This window comes from Episyrphus balteatus, chromosome 2, assembly GCF_945859705.1.
Source record: "Episyrphus balteatus chromosome 2, idEpiBalt1.1, whole genome shotgun sequence".
NCBI classification, from domain to species: Eukaryota; Metazoa; Arthropoda; class Insecta; order Diptera; family Syrphidae; genus Episyrphus; species Episyrphus balteatus.
Genome location: NC_079135.1, coordinates 54,738,336 through 54,760,807, shown reverse-complemented (window position 1 = coordinate 54,760,807; position 22,472 = coordinate 54,738,336). Strand labels below are relative to the sequence as shown.

The window sequence follows — 22,472 nt, the reverse complement described above, 5'->3', positions numbered from 1 at the left end:
CCTACGTTCCGTAACTCTTGCACCGTCATAAGTGCTCGAAAAACATTGTGAATTCGAATGAAATTTTGTACAAATTTCATTTTGATTCAAATTGTTTTTCTACAACTTATTTCCATGCAAGCGTTATAGAACGTAGGCACTGTTTTCAATAAATTTAAAAAGTTAAATTTCGTATAGTCTTATTTCTTTGTCAAAGAATTTTTAATCTCCTGTCAAGAAATTAAAAAAATCAACTGACAAATAAATTAGTCATGGAAGCTTAGCTTTCTAAATTTATTAGGTCGAGATCTGTGAAAAAGAAAGAAAAATTAATGTGAATCGCCGTTTTCAATTTTTACAAACCTGTACATTCGGTTTTTCATCTCTTATCTTCTCCTTTCTGAAATGCTCAAGGTTAAATTAAAAAAATGTTTACATTTACATTAACTCTTTTATTGTTCAAATAAACCAAGTGAATGGCAGGAAAAATTTTATTACCTAGGTACATTATTTTGTAGATTTATCTTCGGATAAAAAAGTGAAACTAATTATAAATAGTGAAATTAAGGGAAATTTGAATCAAAATAATATAAGAATTGAAATTTTATGATCTCATTTACCGAAACTAGAGCATTTGTACATACATACATTTTTTATTTGGTGGGTGGGTATTCTCACCCATTTTGTTGAGGAAGGCAATATGGTCTTCTTAAGCTTGAATTGTGTTGCCTATCCAAACGAATGAATACTGCGAGTCCTTGATGGTATGTCGTATAACGTGTTTCCTACCATCTGTGTCTTTTTTTATAACTTTTTGGAAAGGTACAAAGTATCCATGCAGAGCCCAAAGTAATGCCGCATCTTTACAGTCTGAAAAAAAGCCAACCACAGAAATACCAAAATCAGTAAGGCTTTTAACAACAATTTGGTACAATAATTATATATTTATACATAGCTATATTAAAATGTATGATAGTGTATTTTTAAGTATAAATTTATTTTTACTAATCACTTGGAATAGTAAAAAATAATAATTACAAGTTCTACTTAAAAATATTTAAACTAAGCACGAACTTTCAGATGAATCTGCTGTTTTAATTTTGATTAGAACCTGTCGTATATTTTTTTTATTGACACGGTTATCAGTACAGAGAAATTTTCAAAAAAAAATTTTTCATTGAAAAAAATTCTAAGTCCCAATAGTATGTTAAGTTTTTTTGGCATCGAAAATTTTCTAAGTCCCTAACTAAATTTTTTCATTGAAAAATATTCCCAAAAAATATTTTCATTGAAAAATGTTCTAAGTCCCAAAACTAAGTTAAGTTTTTTTGGCATCGAAAATTTTCTAAGTCCCCAACATTGAAAAATATTCTAAGTCCCAAAAAAAAATTTTTCATTAAAAAATATTCTAAGTCCCAAAAAAAGATAGGTTTTTTTGGCATCGAAAATTTTCTAAGTCCCCAACTAAATTTTTTCATTGAAAAATATTCTAAGTCCCAAAAAAAATTTTCATTGAAAAATGTTCTAAGTCCCAAAACTAAGTTAAGTTTTTTTGGCATCGAAAATTTTGTAAGTCCCCAACATTGAAAAATATTCTAAGTCCCAAAAAAAATTTTCATTGAAAAATGTTCTAAGTCCCAAAACTAAGTTAAGTTTTTTTGGCATCGAAAATTTTGTAAGTCCCCAACATTGAAAAATATTCTAAGTCCCAAAAAAAAATTTTTCATTAAAAAATATTCTAAGTCCCAAAATAAGATAGGTTTTTTTGGCATCCCCAACAAAATTTTTTGTATTGAAAAGAGTGCCTAAAAGTCCTAAAAGTGCCTAAAAAAGTCATTCTTTTCAAATTTTATTAATACTCTACCGCATACGCCGCTTTCAGAAGAGAAAAATAAACTAAACCGAAGTTCAAATAATTTATTAGGATTTTTTTTTAAATATTTTATGAAAAATCATATTGAAAAAGTTAATTTATTCAAGTTTAAAACTTCTAAGTCAATTTTTGGCCAGTTTGCGGTAGAGTGTTAATGAAAATATGCAAGTTAATTTCGAAATACTAATGAAAATGATTGTAGATGGTAATCCTAGTTTCATTTTTTCTCAATTTAGTATATCAAACTCTATAAATGATCAAAACCAACGCTTAAAAGTGGCTAAAAAGTCATTCTATTCAAATTTTATTGATACTCTACCGCATACGCTGCTTTCAGAAAAGAAAAATAAGCTAAAATCGAAGTTCAAATAATTTTTTAGGATTTTTTTTAAATATTTTATGAAAAATCATATCTATTGAAAAAGTTAATTTATTCAAGTTTAGAATATCTAAATCAATTTTTGGCCTGTTTGCGGCAGAGTGTTAATGATAATATGCAAGTTAATTTCAAAATACTAATGAAAATGATTGTAGATGGTAATCCTAGTTTCATTTTTTCTCAATTTAGTATATCAAACTCTATAAACGATCAAAACCAACGCTTAAAAGTGCATAAAAAGTCATTCTATTCAAATTTTATTAATACTCTACCGCATACGCTGCTTTGAGAAGAGAAAAATAAGCTAAAAACGAAGTTCAAATAATTTATTATGATTTTTTTTAAATATTTTATGAAAAACAAGCTGACCCGGCGGACTTCGTTCCACCTTTTCAAGTATTTATTTCCAATTTTTGACTCTATAGTGTGTGAACCTTTTCCAATAAAAACACAAATCGTTTCTCAACAAATCTAATACCTATGTACATAAAATTCTTGTGCCGAAGTGTTTCTTATGAAACACCTCCGAAACGGCTGAACCGATTTTTTAATTTATTCAAGTTTAGAATATCTAAATCATTTTTTGGCCTGTTTGCGGTAGAGTGTTAGATTTTTTAGATTAGATTTAGATTAGAATTGATTTTATTCATAATAATTAATAAAATTAATATAACATTTTAATATAAAACAAAATCATTTAGACATGGCTATCTGCCGTCTGCCGAATTGACTATTTATATACTTTTACAATATTATTTATTTTTTACATTTAACTTTTAATTTTACAATTAGCTATTTTTAATTTATTTTATTTATCTATTTTTTTTTTTTTATTAACAATTATCACATAATAATAAGAAAAAAAAAGTGATTCATCAAAAAAGTCCTTGTAAGATTCTATTTCGATACCTTAAAGCAATTGTACAGAACTGATACAGTTTTGAAACATTCATTTGATTTAATTCGAATATGACTTCCTCAGTGGCTAGAAAATCTTTTCCAAAAATACATCTTCTCGTTTCTCTTAGAGTAGGACACTTTCCCAAGAAATGCACAACGTCTTCCCTCTCCATCCTGTTGCATATATTGCATATGACTGGAAGATCTGCTCTGTGAGGTATGTAGTTAAGGTTTAGAATTTCAGCTCGTAGTCTGACCATCATTGAAATTTCCCTGACACTAAGCTCATCCCGGAAGTAGTTTGACTGCTGCAAATTGTGGTTAAGCTGGCAGTAGACCGTACGATGTAAGGAGTTTGAAGCTTCATCCATGTACTTGGTTCTAGCTGCTTCATCTACCTTGGAAATAATTTGATACATGTCCTTTTTTAGTTTGGAAAGGTCCTCAACATTGCAAACCAAATTAATTCCACAATTTTCTGCCAAATCAAGCCATTCGCGGTACCATCCACTCCTTGAATTGATAGCCTTAAGAGCTGCTATTTTGGGTAAACGATAGTCTGCCAAATTTAAGTTTCTTATTATATAATCCACTTGCAGTTTTAATGTTTTCACAAAAAGTGGAGAAATTCCCGTTTCAAGCATTATGACATAGTTCGGTGTGTTGGCCGGCAAATAGAATGCTCGTTTAATGTAGAAGCGCAATAGCTTTTCAACAATCTCATAATATTTGCTTCCCCAAGTTTGTGCAGCGTAAAGCATAATGGATTCTGCTACCGTTTCAAAAATTTTGTATTTGCTACTATGAGCCACAGATTTGTTCATGAAACATCTTTTCCATGTGAGGTTTATCGCCATTTTCGCTTTATTGAGCTTTTCACTAAAGTGTTTCTCCATACTTAAGTTCTTCGTGAAGGTAACTCCTAAGTACTTAAACTCTTTGACCACTTCAATCAATTCTCCATTGAATTTCCACTTTTCGTTTGCGCAATTTCGCCCTCCATATTTTTTGAAGATCATCACTTTCGACTTCTCTAAATTGACAATTAATCCCCAACGTTTGGAATATTCGTGAATCCGATTAATCATTAGTTGAAGTGATTCAGGAGTATATGCGAGCAGCACAATGTCGTCTGCAAATAGCAGAGCTTTAATCAGCGTCCCCGCATAAACAATACCTCCGGGCAACCAGTCGATTAGATCCTCTATGAATATTGCAAATAAAAGCGGACTTAGTGTGCAACCTTGCCTAACCCCTGATGCAAATTGGAACCAATCAGACTTATCTTCACCATTCCACACAGCAGCTCGAGTGTCTTCATATAAATTTTCAATTAGCCTGACAAATTTCAGAGACATTCCTTTTTCGAACAGCTTATAGATTAGCGATTTACGATCCACAGTGTCGAACGCAGCTTTGAAGTCAATGAAGAACACGTAGAGTTTTTTGTCTTGGTCTAAGAATGAATCTGCAATACTCCGCAGCACAAATATATGATCAACAGTTGAATACCCTTGTCTAAACCCGGCTTGAAATTCTTTTAATTGTTTGTTTTCGGTTATCCATGTTGACAGTCTTCGTTGCATTATTGCGGTAAATATTTTGTATGATGCATTAAGAAACGAAATTCCACGATAGTTTGCTGGATCCGATGCACATCCTTTCTTGTAAATAGGAAAAATTAGTGCTTCCTTGAACTGAAGAGGTATCACGCCTGTTTCAAAAACATTATTAAACAAGAGAGCTAAACTTTCAAAAAGATCGATATTCGCATACTTATAAAATTCGGCTGGTATTCTATCAGACCCCGGTGCTTTTCTATCTTTAAGGCCCTCAGCTGCCAGTTTCACCTCATCCGGAGTTATTCGTTGATCAAGGATTTGATTTTCGATTCCTGGAGCAGCATAATGGATGACAACCCGGTTCATAACTGGATTAAGAAGCATATTGAAGTGCCGCGATAAAACATCAGAATTAAGGTGTCGACCAATTGTGAATTGTACACCGTTAAGTTTCCATGCCAATTGCCAAAATTCAGCCGAATTTCTGCAGGTCGCCAGTTTTTGGGCTTGCATTTCAAAATATTTTTTCTTTTTGTGTTTACATAGCTCTTTAAACAGCTTGTTTGCTTCCATGTATTGTTTTTTGTTGAAATTACTACTGTTGCGCTGGAAAATTCGCAACCACGAAAATGATTTTTGTCTTGTATTTAGGCACTCGCTATCAAACCATGGTTCGACAAATTGCTTGGTACCTTTTCTCTTCTGGGTCGAAAAAGGAGTGTTAATGATAATATGCAAGTTAATTTCAAAATACTAATGAAAATGATTGTAGATGGTAATCCTAGTTTCTTTTTTTCTCAATTTAGTATATCAAACTCTATAAACGATCAAAACCAACGCTGAAAAGTGCATAAAAAGTCATTCTATTCAAATTTTATTGATACTCTGCCGCATACGCTGCTATCAGAAGAGAAAAATAAACTAAAAACGAAGTTCAAATAATTTATTATGATTTTTTTAAGATATTTTATGAAAATTCATATTAAAAAAGTTAATTTATTCAAGTTTAAAACTTCTAAGTCAATTTTTGGCCTGTTTGCGGTAGAGTGTTAATGATAATATGCAAGTTTATTTCAAAATACTAATGAAAATGATTGTAGATGGCAATCCTAGTTTCATTTTTTCTCAATTTAGGATATCAAACTCTATAAATGATCAAAACCAACGCTTAAAAGTGGCTAAAAAAGTCATTCTATTCAAATTTTATTGATACTCTACCGCATACGCTGCTTTCAGAAAAGAAAAATAAGCTAAAAACGAAGTTCAAATAATTTTTTAGGATTTTTTTTAAATATTTTATGAAAAATCATATTGAAAAAGTTAATTTATTCAAGTTTAGAATATCTAAATCAATTTTTGGCCTGTTTGCGGTAGAGTGTTAATGATTATAATGCAATCAAATTTTAAAATATTAATAAAAATGATTCTAGGCAGTAATTGTAGTTCTATTTCTTTGAAATGAACAGCAAGTTTGTTTTAAGTTTATACAAATTTTGAGAATGTCGTTTAACCCTTTGCTTCCTAGTGGTTTCAGCATGAAACCACGTATTAATTACTTTGTTAGTTTTTTTTTTAATAAAAAATGGACTTCTCCTTTTGTACTCTCAGCTCAAAACATTCCTTATACAATGTTATTACTAGTACAATCATTATTTTTTCATATTAGTGTGTAATTAGAAAATATCAAAACTTTTTTTCAAGATATTTGTATTTTTTTCCGGGAGCAAAGGGTTAAATACATTCTTCTGGGAAGGTATCGATATATATATAATATAAATCATAAAAAGTAGGTACATACCAGGAATTATTTTAGCAAGATTGGTGGCGGCTGGCGGGAGCAACGTGGTGGCTGGATAGAATGTGGTGTGGCAAATGACGACGACAGCGGAGGCAGACAATAATGTGGCGGATGTGGCGGCAGCGTGGTGGTGGCAACGTGATGGCACTACATATAAATATATTAATACATACGTATATATTTATAAGATAAAATGATCAATAAAAATTATAAAAAAGTAGATACATACCAGGAATTATTTTAGCGTGATGATGGTGGTGGCTGGCGGGAACAACGTGGTGGCTGGAAGGAACGTGGTGTGGCAAATGACGACAACGACACCGGAGGCAGACAATATGTGGCGGCAGCGTGGTGGTGGCAACGTGGTGTAAGAAGAGCACTAAATATATATAAATATATTAATACAATTATAACACATTTTAGGGATGAAAACACTTATTTTAAATTTTTGATGCATGAAACGACGTGATGGCAGCAGGCGACGGGCGGGCGGCGGCAAATGGGAAATCGAACAAATCTCCTATATATATGATAAAAAACAAATTATTTAACAAAATAAATGTGTACTTTTAATAAATAAATGCTTTTAAATAATAAATACTACGTAATCTAATGAAATACTTACTTTTTATTTTTGCTTCAGCTCTCCGCTGAATAGCTCCTCTTATCGATCAGACATTCACACTGTAACTGAATGGCTTGGGTTGGCTTGGGGACGCCGGCTACATCATTTAACGAAAGAAATTCTTTCGTTCTACGTATCAACAAGTAGTGTTCCCACTTTATTTTACGCGTTCTTTAAAATTTAAGTGTGAACTATGTGCAAAGAGCACAGTTAATACACAAAAGGTAATATCTTGTAAATATATGTTTTCAAAAATCGAATATCATAGATATTGTAAGAATATTGACAATCACAGTAAAAAAAAATAACTTAAAATTTTCTTTCATGTTGAAAGCACAAACAGATGAAACGACACCAAAAAATAAGTACTAAAGGGGTTTTCACATTCAACAACATTTACATCTCCTTGTGTCGTTAACTACTGTTCACATTGATACGAACGGTTGTTCAACCGAGATAAATGTTTGTGTGAGCAAGAAAACTTTGAAAATGAGAACAAAACACAAAACTACTTAATATGTTCAAACACAAAAAAATACACAAGGTAATAAGCCCCGTCTTATTTGATTCCCCAACTCGGTTAAAAAAAAATGATATTTCGACACCTGTCAAATGTGGTCTCAAAACATTTTATTCTCATACTCATAAAAAGGGTTATTTTGAAACCTGCAAACTGAATAAAATTATTACTTTAGTAAAAAGTTAAATGATATGAAAATCTTGTTCATAATTTGATACACTTTTTAAAAGTGTGATCACTGCAACATGCAAGTTGCCCTTCGTTAAATTTTAATGAACGGTTCATTAAATCAATGAACACGTTCCTAAATCTATGAACACACTCATAAAATTCATGAACACGCTCACTTCCACAATAAATGTATTCTTTAAATGATATGAAAACCTTGTCCATAATTTGATACACTTTTTAAAAGTGTGATTACTGAAACATGCAAGTTGCCCTTCGTTAAGTTTTGATTAACTATACATTGAATTTATGAACGGTTCATTAAATCAATGAACACGTTCATTAAATCTATGAACACGTTCATTAAATCTATGAACACGTTCATTAAATCTATGAACACGTTCATTAAATTCATGAACACGCTCACTTCGACAGTAAATGTATTCGTTAAATATGAATCTTAACGAATAATTGAAATAATGAATGGTTCATTAAAATAATGAATGGTTTATTAAGTTTTGGCGCCTTTTTAAAAAGAAGAAAAAAAGATTTATTTTATTTTCGTCATATCTTTTCTATTTTTGCTTTTTTTGAAAAATTGTCATATATAAAAGATGTAGATTTTTTAATTTCCGACAGAATTTATTAAATAAGTTTTTTTGATTTTCGCTTTCGTTTAGAAGTTGTAGCGACTTTTGTGAAATAAAACATCTCGCAAACAAAAAGACATGAATTTTTTTCTTTTTTCGTCATATCTTTTCTATTTTCTATCTCTCAAACAAAAAGACATGAAATTTTTACTTTTTTCGTCATATCTTTTCTATTTTTGCTTTTTTTGAAAAATTGTCAGATATAAAAGATGTAGATTTTTTAATTTCCGACAGAATTTATTAAATAAGTTTTTTTGATTTTCGCTTTCGTTTAGAAGTTGTAGCGACTTTTGTGAAATAAAACATCTCGCAAACAAAAAGACATGAATTTTTTTCTTTTTTCGTCATATCTTTTCTATTTTCTATCTCTCAAACAAAAAGACATGAAATTTTTACTTTTTTCGTCATATCTTTTCTATTTTTGCTTTTTTTGAAAAATTGTCATATATAAAAGATGTAGATTTTTTAATTTCCGACAGAATTTATTAAATAAGTTTTTTTGATTTTCGCTTTCGTTTAGAAGTTATAGCGACTTTTGTGAAAAAAAACATCTCTCAAACAAAAAGACATGAAATTTTTACTTTTTTCGTCATAACTCTTTTATTTTTGCTTTTTTTGAAAAATTGTCAGATATAAAAGTTGTAGATTTTTTAATTTCCGACAGAATTTATTAAATAAGTTTTTTTGATTTTCGCTTTCGTTTAGAAGTTGTAGCGACTTTTGTGAAACAAAACATCTCGCAAACAAAAAGACATGAATTTTTTTCTTTTTTCGTCATATCTTTTCTATTTTCTATCTCGCAAACAAAAAGACATGAAATTTTTACTTTTTTCGTCATAACTTTTTTATTTTAGCTTTTTTTGAAAAATTGTCAGATATAAAAGTTGTAGATTTTTTAATTTCCGACAGAATATATTAAATAAGTTTTTTTGATTTTCGCTTTCGTTTAGAAGTTATAGCGACTTTTGTGAAAAAAAACATCTCTCAAACAAAAAGACATGAAATTTTTACTTTTTTCGTCATAACTTTTTTATTTTTGCTTTTTTTGAAAAATTGTCATATATAAAAGTTGTAGATTTTTTAATTTCCGACAGAATTTATTAAATAAGTTTTTTTTGATTTTCGCTTTCGTTTAGAAGTTATAGCGACTTTTGTGAAAAAAAAACATCTCTCAAACAAAAAGACATGAAATTTTTACTTTTTTCGTCATAACTTTTTTATTTTTGCTTTTTTTGAAAAATTGTCAGACATAAAAGTTGTAGATTTTTTAATTTCCGACAGAATATATTAAATAAGTTTTTTTGATTTTCGCTTTCGTTTAGAAGTTATAGCGACTTTTGTGAAAAAAAACATCTCTCAAACAAAAAGACATGAAATTTTTACTTTTTTCGTCATAACTTTTTTATTTTTGCTTTTTTTGAAAAATTGTCAGATATAAAAGGTGTAGATTTTTTAATTTCCGACAGAATATATTAAATAAGTTTTTTTGATTTTCGCTTTCGTTTAGAAGTTATAGCGACTTTTGTGAAAAAAAACATCTCTCAAACAAAAAGACATGAAATTTTTACTTTTTTCGTCATATCTTTTCTATTTTTGCTTTTTTTGAAAAATTGTCAGATATAAAAGGTGTAGATTTTTTAATTTCCGACAGAATATATTAAATAAGTTTTTTTGGTTTTCGCTTTCGTTTAGAAGTAATAGCGACTTTTGCAAAATAAAACATCTCACAAACATTGAATTAGTGAATGTGTATTGATTCTAATGAATGGCGTTCATTGTTTTAACGAACAGGTTCATAGAATCTTTTATCAAAAATTTTCTCGGATATTTATGAACGGCTGTTCATTGAATTAATGAATGGTTCATAGATTTTAATGAATGGCGTTCATTGTTTTAACGAACAGGTTCATAGAATCTTTTATCAAAAATTTTCTCGGATATTTATGAACGGCTGTTCATTGAATTAATGAATGGTTCATAGATTTTAATGAATGGCGTTCATTGTTTTAACGAACAGGTTCATAGAATCTTTTATCAAAAAAGTGTATCGGATAACAGGTTCGTGTATCGGATATTTATGAACGGCTGTTCATTGAATTAATGAATGGTTCATTGATTTTAATGAATGGCGTTCATTGTTTTAACGAACAGGTTCGTGTATCGGATATTTATCTTTTATCAAAAAGTGTCTCGGATATTTATGAACGGCTGTTCATTAAATTAATGAATGGTTCATAGATTTTAATGAATGGCGTTCATTGTTTTAACGAACAGGTTCATTGGGATAATGAACAGATTTTTTTATGAACGGCTATTCATTGAATTAATGAACGTTCATAGATTTTAATGAATGGTATTCATTGTCTTAATGTACAGGTTCATTAATTCAATGAATAGCCGTTCATAAAAAAAATTTCAGACAAAAACGGATTTTAATGAACAAGATTAATGAACGTTCATAGGTTCATAATTTTATTTTTAATGAATCGTTCATTGAATTAAGGGATGGTGCATTAATTCCGTGAACCGTACATTAATTTCAAGTTAATGAACGCCGTTCATAAATTTTATGTACAATTTTTTTTTCAGTGTAACTTTAACGCTCTTGTCCAGGTCATTGAAAAACGCTTTGGAGATGACCATATGCAGGAGGTCTTCCGCGTCCAACTCAATACAAGAATCCAGAAAAGAGGAGAAACTCTGCAACAACTCCAAGCTGATATTGAAAGGTTAGCTCATCTGGCATATCCGACAGCAGGAGACGACATTAGCTGTGTTTTGTTGGTATTTCTATCCGTATCCGCAGTTGCCGTATACATGCATTACAAAAACAACACGCAGCTGCCGATAGGATTAGAAACTAAACCAAGCTGCGGGTAGAATTTTGAGGAGGTATGCAAGTTTACGTATTCCTTTCTCTTGGTGCGTGCATATAAATTTTTGTTCAATGTTGATTTTTTGGAAATCCTAATGCGGATAGAAATGCCAAAAAAACACGCCTATTATCAATCAGTTTGCGACAGAAGCCTTTGTTCGTGCTGTTTCTGACATAAATCTTCAGCGAGCGATACGAACAGCTGGAAAACGTTCCCTTCCTGAAGCATTAGCGTTCGCACTTACTATGGAAGCAGCAGAACAGGCTTGTCAAGGCGTTCATCGGGTAAGAGAAGTTACAGTGGAAGAATGCTCTTGTCAAAAACTCGCATTCCAAAGAAACCAGCGGGACGGAGCTGCTCGATGCTGGAACTGTAACAAGACTGGACATCTCCAGAGGCAGTGCAGATTGCCACCAAGAAGAACTGCTTGCCAACACTGTGGAAACAGGAATATTGCCCAACAACAGGTAAGCGATACAATTAACACTCATGCTCATCTTGAATTCCCATTCGGGAAACGAGTAAGAACTACCTTCGAGGGGCAGAAGCTGGTTTCTGGTATCGATGGCCCCAGAACCACAATTCAAGTCTCACAGACTAAACGAGACAACCAAAGTCTGACAGTGGAGGCGACCATAAACAACAAACAACACGTGGCTACAATTGACACCGGTGCCACCGCCTCCATTGTACGAAGAGACTTGGTGAAGATGACATGGCTACATAACACCAACAGCTACCGTCTGAAGACCGCCACAGGAGAAGCAGCAAGGGTGTACGGTGAAGTTCGTCTTACGATCCGTATGGCAGAACTAGAGTTTTCGCATGTGTTTTTGGTGGCAGATATATGTGACGAGTGCATCATTGGAATCGACTTCATGAAGGAGCATGGAATCATTTTGGATATCGGTAATCAAGTTCTGAAATACAGAAATGTAGAGATTCCAATGGTCTATGGCACTGACAACTCGACAACAATTAGAACTGTCATCAAAGAAGACATGTGCCTGCCTCCTTCTTCAGAAGTTTTTGTGTGGACCAAGTTAAAGGGGAACTTTGGAAGCCATCGATACCTCATGGTTGAACCAGAAGTTGAGCAAAGTTCCGAAAGCATCATCATCGAGAAGACTCTTGTGGCACCAAAGAACAACATGGTACCTGTACGGATACTTAACATCAAACCGTACCCAATCAAGCTTAAGAAAGGAGAAGTTGTTGGGCAATGTGAATCTGTGGCCGCAATAACTACACTGAAAAAAAAATTGTACATAAAATTTATGAACGGCGTTCATTAACTTGAAATTAATGTACGGTTCACGGAATTAATGCACCATCCCTTAATTCAATGAACGATTCATTAAAAATAAAATTATGAACCTATGAACGTTCATTAATCTCGTTCATTAAAATCCGTTTTTGTCTGAAATTTTTTTTATGAACGGCTATTCATTGAATTAATGAACCTGTACATTAAGACAATGAATACCATTCATTAAAATCTATGAACGTTCATTAATTCAATGAATAGCCGTTCATAAAAAAATCTGTTCATTATCCCAATGAACCTGTTCGTTAAAACAATGAACGCCATTCATTAAAATCTATGAACCATTCATTAATTTAATGAACAGCCGTTCATAAATATCCGAGACACTTTTTGATAAAAGATAAATATCCGATACACGAACCTGTTCGTTAAAACAATGAACGCCATTCATTAAAATCAATGAACCATTCATTAATTCAATGAACAGCCGTTCATAAATATCCGATACACGAACCTGTTATCCGATACACTTTTTGATAAAAGATTCTATGAACCTGTTCGTTAAAACAATGAACGCCATTCATTAAAATCTATGAACCATTCATTAATTCAATGAACAGCCGTTCATAAATATCCGAGAAAATTTTTGATAAAAGATTCTATGAACCTGTTCGTTAAAACAATGAACGCCATTCATTAGAATCAATACACATTCACTAATTCAATGTTTGTGAGATGTTTTATTTTGCAAAAGTCGCTATTACTTCTAAACGAAAGCGAAAATCAAAAAAACTTATTTAATATATTCTGTCGGAAATTAAAAAATCTACACCTTTTATATCTGACAATTTTTCAAAAAAAGCAAAAATAGAAAAGATATGACGAAAAAAGTAAAAATTTCATGTCTTTTTGTTTGAGAGATGTTTTTTTCACAAAAGTCGCTATAACTTCTAAACGAAAGCGAAAATCAATAAAACTTATTTAATATATTCTGTCGGAAATTAAAAAATCTACAACTTTTATATCTGACAATTTTTCAAAAAAAGCAAAAATAAAAAAGTTATGACGAAAAAAGTAAAAATTTCATGTCTTTTTGTTTGAGAGATGTTTTTTTTTCACAAAAATCGCTATAACTTCTAAACGAAAGCGAAAATCAAAAAAACTTATTTAATAAATTCTGTCGGAAATTAAAAAATCTACAACTTTTATATCTGACAATTTTTCAAAAAAAGCAAAAATAAAAAAGTTATGACGAAAAAAGTAAAAATTTCATGTCTTTTTGTTTGAGAGATGTTTTTTTTTCACAAAAGTCGCTATAACTTCTAAACGAAAGCGAAAATCAAAAAAACTTATTTAATAAATTCTGTCGGAAATTAAAAAATCTACAACTTTTATATCTGACAATTTTTCAAAAAAAGCAAAAATAAAAAAGTTATGACGAAAAAAGTAAAAATTTCATGTCTTTTTGTTTGAGATGTTTTTTTTTCACAAAAGTCGCTATAACTTCTAAACGAAAGCGAAAATCAAAAAAACTTATTTAATAAATTCTGTCGGAAATTAAAAAATCTACAACTTTTATATCTGACAATTTTTCAAAAAAAGCAAAAATAAAAAAGTTATGAAGAAAAAAATAAAAATTTCATATCTTTTTGTTTGAGAGATGTTTTTTTTTTCACAAAAGTCGCTATAACTTCTAAACGAAAGCGAAAATCAAAAAAACTTATTTAATAAATTCTGTCGGAAATTAAAAAATCTACAACTTTTATATATGACAATTTTTCAAAAAAAGCAAAAATAAAAAAGTTATGACGAAAAAAGTAAAAATTTTATGTCTTTTTGTTTGAGAGATGTTTTTTTTTTCACAAAAGTCGCTATAACTTCTAAACGAAAGCGAAAATCAAAAAAACTTATTTAATATATTCTGTCGGAAATTAAAAAATCTACATCTTTTATATCTGACAATTTTTCAAAAAAAGCAAAAATAGAAAAGATATGACGAAAAAAGTAAAAATTTCATGTCTTGTTGTTTGCGAGATAGAAAATAGAAAAGATATGACGAAAAAAAAAAAATTCATGTCTTTTTGTTTGCGAGATGTTTTATTTCACAAAAGTCGCTACAACTTCTAAACGAAAGCGAAAATCAAAAAAACTTATTTAATAAATTCTGTCGGAAATTAAAAAATCTACAACTTTTATATCTGACAATTTTTCAAAAAAAGCAAAAATAAAAAAGTTATGACGAAAAAAGTAAAAATTTCATGTCTTTTTGTTTGAGAGATGTTTTTTTCACAAAAGTCGCTATAACTTCTAAACGAAAGCGAAAATCAAAAAAACTTATTTAATATATTCTGTCGGAAATTAAAAAATCTACATCTTTTATATCTGACAATTTTTCAAAAAAAGCAAAAATAGAAAAGATATGACGAAAAAAGTAAAAATTTCATGTCTTTTTGTTTGCGAGATAGAAAATAGAAAAGATATGACGAAAAAAAAAAAATCATGTCTTTTTGTTTGCGAGATGTTTTATTTCACAAAAGTCGCTACAACTTCTAAACGAAAGCGAAAATCAAAAAAACTTATTTAATAAATTCTGTCGGAAATTAAAAAATCTACAACTTTTATATCTGACAATTTTTCAAAAAAAGCAAAAATAAAAAAGTTATGACGAAAAAAGTAAAAATTTCATGTCTTTTTGTTTGAGAGATGTTTTTTTCACAAAAGTCGCTATAACTTCTAAACGAAAGCGAAAATCAAAAAAACATTTAATAAATTCTGTCGGAAATTAAAAAATCTACAACTTTTATATCTGACAATTTTTCAAAAAACCAAAAATAAAAAAGTTATGACGAAAAAAGTAAAAATTTCATGTCTTTTTGTTTGAGAGATGTTTTTTTTTCACAAAAGTCGCTATAACTTCTAAACGAAAGCGAAAATCAAAAAAACTTATTTAATAAATTCTGTCGGAAATTAAAAAATCTACAACTTTTATATCTGACAATTTTTCAAAAAAAGCAAAAATAAAAAAGTTATGACGAAAAAAGTAAAAATTTCATGTCTTTTTGTTTGAGAGATGTTTTTTTTTTCACAAAAGTCGCTATAACTTCTAAACGAAAGCGAAAATCAAAAAAACTTATTTAATAAATTCTGTCGGAAATTAAAAAATCTACACCTTTTATATCTGACAATTTTTCAAAAAAAGCAAAAATAGAAAAGATATGACGAAAATAAAATAAATCTTTTTTTCTTCTTTTTAAAAAGGCGCCAAAACTTAATAAACCATTCATTATTTTAATGAACCATTCATTATTTCAATTATTCGTTAAGATTCATATTTAACGAATACATTTACTGTCGAAGTGAGCGTGTTCATGAATTTAATGAACGTGTTCATAGATTTAATGAACGTGTTCATAGATTTAATGAACGTGTTCATTGATTTAATGAACCGTTCATAAATTCAATGTATAGTTAATCAAAACTTAACGAAGGGCAACTTGCATGTTTCAGTAATCACACTTTTAAAAAGTGTATCAAATTATGGACAAGGTTTTCATATCATTTAACGAATACATTTATTGTGGAAGTGAGCGTGTTCATGAATTTTATGAGTGTGTTCATAGATTTAGGAACGTGTTCATTGATTTAATGAACCGTTCATTAAAATTTAACGAAGGGCAACTTGCATGTTGCAGTGATCACACTTTTAAAAAGTGTATCAAATTATGAACAAGATTTTCATATCATTTAACTTTTTACTAAAGTAATAATTTTATTCAGTATGAGAATAAAATGTTTTGAGACCACATTTGACAGGTGTCGAAATATCATTTTTTTTAACCGAGTTGAGGAATCAAATAAGACGGGGCTTATTACCTTGTGTATTTTTTTGTGTTTGTACATATTAAGTAGTTTTGTGTTTTGTTCTTATTTTCAAAGTTTTCTTGCTCACACAAACATTTATCTCGGTTGAACAACCGTTCGTATCAATGTGAACAGTAGTTAACGACACAAGGAGATGTAAATGTTGTTGAATGTGAAAACCCCTTTAGTACTTATTTTTTGGTGTCGTTTCATCTGTTTGTGCTTTCAACATGAAAGAAAATTTTAAGTTATTTTTTTTTACTGTGATTGTCAATATTCTTACAATATCTATGATATTCGATTTTTGAAAACATATATTTACAAGATATTACCTTTTGTGTATTAACTGTGCTCTTTGCACATAGTTCACACTTAAATTTTAAAGAACGCGTAAAATAAAGTGGGAACACTACTTGTTGATACGTAGAACGAAAGAATTTCTTTCGTTAAATGATGTAGCCGGCGTCCCCAAGCCAACCCAAGCCATTCAGTTACAGTGTGAATGTCTGATCGATAATAAGAGGAGCTATTCAGCGGAGAGCTGAAGCAAAAATAAAAAGTAAGTATTTCATTAGATTACGTAGTATTTATTATTTAAAAGCATTTATTTATTAAAAGTACACATTTATTTTGTTAAATAATTTGTTTTTTATCATATATATAGGAGATTTGTTCGATTTCCCATTTGCCGCCGTCCGCCCGTCGCCTGCTGCCATCACGTCGTTTCATGCATCAAAAATTTAAGGTAAGTGTTTTCATCCCTAAAATGTGTTATAATTGTATTAATATATTTATATATATGTAGTGCTCTTCTTACACCACGTTGCCACCACCACGCTGCCGCCACATATTGTCTGCCTCCGGTGTCGTTGTCGTCATTTGCCACACCACGTTCCTTCCAGCCACCACGTTGTTCCCGCCAGCCACCACCATCATCACGCTAAAATAATTCCTGGTATGTATCTACTTTTTATAATTTTTATTGATCATTTTATCTTATAAATATATACGTATGTATTAATATATTTATATGTAGTGCCATCACGTTGCCACCACCACGCTGCCGCCACATCCGCCACATTATTGTCTTCCTCCGCTGTCGTCGTCATTTGCCACACCACGTTCTATCCAGCCACCACGTTGCTCCCGCCAGCCGCCACCAATCTTGCTAAAATAATTCCTGGTATGTACCTACTTTTTATGATTTATATTATATATATATCGATACCTTCCCAGAAGAATGTATTTAACCCTTTGCTCCCGGAAAAAAATACTTGAATCTTGAAAAAAAGTTTTGATATTTTCTAATTACACACTAATATGAAAAAATAATGATTGTACTAGTAATAACATTGTATAAGGAATGTTTTGAGCTGAGAGTACAAAAGGAGAAGTCCATTTTTTATTAAAAAAAAACTAACAAAGTAATTAATACGTGGTTTCATGCTGAAACCACTAGGAAGCAAAGGGTTAAACGACATTCTCAAAATTTGTATAAACTTAAAACAAACTTGCTGTTCATTTCAAAGAAATAGAACTACAATTACTGCCTAGAATCATTTTTATTAATATTTTAAAATTTGATTGCATTATAATCATTAACACTCTACCGCAAACAGGCCAAAAATTGATTTAGATATTCTAAACTTGAATAAATTAACTTTTTCAATATGATTTTTCATAAAATATTTAAAAAAAATCCTAAAAAATTATTTGAACTTCGTTTTTAGCTTATTTTTCTTTTCTGAAAGCAGCGTATGCGGTAGAGTATCAATAAAATTTGAATAGAATGACTTTTTTAGCCACTTTTAAGCGTTGGTTTTGATCATTTATAGAGTTTGATATCCTAAATTGAGAAAAAATGAAACTAGGATTGCCATCTACAATCATTTTCATTAGTATTTTGAAATAAACTTGCATATTATCATTAACACTCTACCGCAAACAGGCCAAAAATTGACTTAGAAGTTTTAAACTTGAATAAATTAACTTTTTCAATATGATTTTTCATAAAATATTTAAAAAAAATCATAATAAATTATTTGAACTTCGTTTTTAGCTTATTTTTCTCTTCTCAAAGCAGCGTATGCGGTAGAGTATTAATAAAATTTGAATAGAATGACTTTTTATGCACTTTTAAGCGTTGGTTTTGATCGTTTATTGAGTTTGATATACTAAATTGAGAAAAAATGAAACTAGGATTACCATCTACAATCATATTCATTAGTATTTTGAAATAAACTTGCATATTATCATTAACACTCTACCGCAAACAGGCCAAAAATTGACTTAGAAGTTTTAAACTTGAATAAATTAACTTTTTCAATATGATTTTTCATAAAATATTTTAAAAAAATCATAATAAATTATTTGAACTTCGTTTTTAGTTTATTTTTCTCTTCTCAAAGCAGCGTATGCGGTAGAGTATTAATAAAATTTGAATAGAATGACTTTTTATGCACTTTTAAGCGTTGGTTTTGATCGTTTATTGAGTTTGATATACTAAATTGAGAAAAAATGAAACTAGGATTACCATCTACAATCATTTTCATTAGTATTTTGAAATTAACTTGCATATTTTCATTAACACTCTACCGCAAACAGGCCAAAAATTGACTTAGAAGTTTTAAACTTGAATAAATTAACTTTTTTAATATGAATTTTCATAAAATATCTTAAAAAAATCATAATAAATTATTTGAACATCGTTTTTAGTTTATTTTTCTTTTCTGAAAGCAGCGTATGCGGTAGAGTATCAATAAAATTTGAATAGAATGACTTTTTATGCACTTTTAAGCGTTGGTTTTGATCGTTTATAGAGTTTGATATACTAAATTGAGAAAAAATGAAACTAGGATTACCATCTACAATCATTTTCATTAGTATTTTGAAATAAACTTGCATATTATCATTGACACTCTACCGCAAACAGGCCAAATGTTGATTTAGATGTTTTAAACTTGAATAAATTAACTTTTTCAATATGATTTTTCATAAAATATTTAAAAAAAATCCTAATAAATTATTTGAACTTCGGTTTAGGACTTAGAATATTTTTCAATGTTGGGGACTTAGAAAATTTTCGATGCCAAAAAAACTTAACTTAGTTTTGGGACTTAGAACATTTTTCAATACAAAAAATCTTGTTGGGGACTTTTCGATGCCAAAAAAACCTTAACTTATTTTGGGACTTAGAATATTTTTCAATGAAAATTTTTTTTGGGACTTAGAATATTTTTCAATAAAAAAATTTAGTTTGGGACCTAGAAAATTTTCGATGCCAAAAAAACCTATCTTTTTTTGGGACTTAGAATATTTTTTAATGAAAAATTTTTTTTGGGACTTAGAATATTTTTCAATGTTGGGGACTTAGAAAATTTTCGATGCCAAAAAAACTTAACTTAGTTTTGGGACTTAGAACATTTTTCAATACAAAAAATCTTGTTGGGGACTTTTCGATACCAAAAAAACCTTAACTTATTTTGGGACTTGAATATTTTTCAATGAAAATTTTTTTTGGGACTTAGAATATTTTTCAATGAAAAAATTTAGTTGGGGACTTAGAAAATTTTCGATGCCAAAAAAACTTAACATACTATTGGGACTTAGAATTTTTTTCAATGAAAAATTTTTTTTTTGAAAATTTCTCTGTACTGATAACCGTGTCAATAAAAAAAATATACGACAGGTTCTAATCAAAATTAAAACAGCAGATTCATCTGAAAGTTCGTGCTTAGTTTAAATATTTTTAAGTAGAACTTGTAATTATTATTTTTTACTATTCCAAGTGATTAGTAAAAATAAATTTATACTTAAAAATACACTATCATACATTTTAATATAGCTATGTATAAATATATAATTATTGTACCAAATTGTTGTTAAAAGCCTTACTGATTTTGGTATTTATGTGGTTGGCTTTTTTTCAGACTGTAAAGATGCGGCATTACTTTGGGCTCTGCATGGATACTTTGTACCTTTCCAAAAAGTTATAAAAAAAGACACAGATGGTAGGAAACACGTTATACGACATACCATCAAGGACTCGCAGTATTCATTCGTTTGGATAGGCAACACAATTCAAGCTTAAGAAGACCATATTGCCTTCCTCAACAAAATGGGTGAGAATACCCACCCACCAAATAAAAAATGTATGTATGTACAAATGCTCTAGTTTTGGTAAATGAGATCATAAAATTTCAATTCTTATATTATTTTGATTCAAATTTCCCTTAATTTCACTTTTTATAATTTGTTTCACTTTCTTATCTGAAGATAAATCTACAAAATAATGTAATAAAATTTTTCCTGCCATTCATTTGGTTTATTTGAACAATAAAAGATTTAATGTAAATATAAATATTTCTTTAATTTAACCTTTAAGATTTCAGAAAGGAGAAGATTAGAGATGAAAAACCGAATGTACAGGTTTGTAAAAATTGAAAACGGCGATTCACATTAATTTTTCTTTCTTTTTCACAGATCTCGACCTAATAAATTTAGAAAGCTAAGCTTCCATGACTTATTTATTTGTCAGTTGATTTTTTTAATTTCTTGACAGGAGATTAAAAATTCTTTGACAAAGAAATAAGACTATACGAAATTTAACTTTTTAAATTTATTGAAAACAGTGCCTACGTTCTATAACGCTTGCATGGAAATAAGTTGTAGAAAAACAATTTGAATCAAAATGAAATTTGTACAAAAAAATTGATTTCATTCGAATTCACAATGTTTTTTCGAGCACTTATGACGGTGCAAGAGTTACGGAACGTAGGCCTGTGTTCATAAAATTAATGAACGCGTTCGTTAAATTAATGAACACGTTCGTAAAATTAATACGAACGGGTTTTTTTATTTTTATGAACGCGTTCATTAATTTAATGAACGGCGTTCATTAATTCTATGAACGGCGTTCATTAATTCTATGAACGGCGTTCATTAATTTTATGAACGGCGTTCATTAATTTTATGAAAGGCGTTCATTAATTTTATGAACGGCGTTCATTAATTTTATGAACGGCATTCAATCATTCTATGAATGCGTTCATTAATTCTATGAACGCGTTCATTAATTTTAGGCAGGTTTTTTTTTTTATTTTTATGAACGGTTCATTGATTCAATGAATGCGTTCATTAATTTAATGAACGCATTCATTAATTTTATGCACGATTTTTTTTATTTTTATGAACGGTTCATTATTTTAATGAACGTGTTCATTAATTCTATGAACGGATATTTTTATTTTTAAGAACGGTTCATTAGTTCTATGAATCCGTTCATTAATGTAATGAACGCATTTATTTTTTTTTATGAACGTATTCATTAAATCAATGAACACTGTTCATTGTTTTAATGAACGATTCATTAAAATATGTTCGAAATTTCAAGTTCGAAATTTTATGAATGAAATTATGTATGGTTCATAGAATTAATGAACGTTCATTGATTTTAATGAACGGCCGTTCATTATCTTAATGAACAGGATCATTGGACAAATAATAATGAACGATACATTAATAGAATGAATATATTCATTAATTCCATGTACCTTTTTGGTTCAGTGTAAGATCAACGAGGTGGATACACAGATGACTATGAACTCTGAGAAACTAAAGACTCAAATTCTCAAATCAGACAACTTGAGTCAACATCAGCTTAATGTTGCTGGAAGGCTTCTTCATGAATATGCTGATATCTTCTCTTCACCCAGCGGGCAATACGGCCAAACACAACTGGTGCAGCACCGAATCGATACAGGAGACGCTAGGCCGATTCGTCAACCAGCAAGACGTCTCCCCTTGGCCAAACAAGGTGAAGTTGAAGAAATGATATCGACAATGAAGAAAGACGGGCTGATCGAAAATTCCAAAAGCCCTTGGGCATCACCGGTAGTTCTCGTCAAAAAGAAGGATGGAAGCACTCGATTTTGTGTCGACTACCGCAGACTGAATGATGTGACGAAGAAAGACAGCTACCCACTGCCAAGAATCAGCGATACTCTAGATGCAAT

The 22,472-nt window shown here is 29.9% G+C and overlaps 3 long non-coding RNA genes across 3 annotated transcripts; 1 reads left to right on the top strand and 2 right to left on the bottom strand.

The window, feature by feature from the left end:
• Positions 1-608: 608 nt before the first annotated feature.
• LOC129912095 (uncharacterized) lies at positions 609-6,857 on the bottom strand. The gene is made up of 3 exons (XR_008771741.1): positions 6,721-6,857; positions 6,492-6,638; positions 609-849 (listed from the first exon to the last, which is right to left on the bottom strand). It is a non-coding gene; the product is annotated as an uncharacterized LOC129912095 (long non-coding RNA).
• A 10,122-nt stretch (positions 6,858-16,979) lies between these two features.
• Positions 16,980-20,767, top strand: LOC129912094 (uncharacterized). Its single transcript, XR_008771740.1, has 5 exons — positions 16,980-17,017; positions 17,123-17,203; positions 17,264-17,413; positions 17,495-17,641; positions 20,388-20,767. It is a non-coding gene; the product is annotated as an uncharacterized LOC129912094 (long non-coding RNA).
• On the bottom strand, positions 17,045-17,408 carry LOC129912096 (uncharacterized). Its single transcript, XR_008771742.1, has 2 exons — positions 17,276-17,408; positions 17,045-17,219 (listed from the first exon to the last, which is right to left on the bottom strand). It is a non-coding gene; the product is annotated as an uncharacterized LOC129912096 (long non-coding RNA).
• Positions 20,768-22,472: the final 1,705 nt, after the last annotated feature.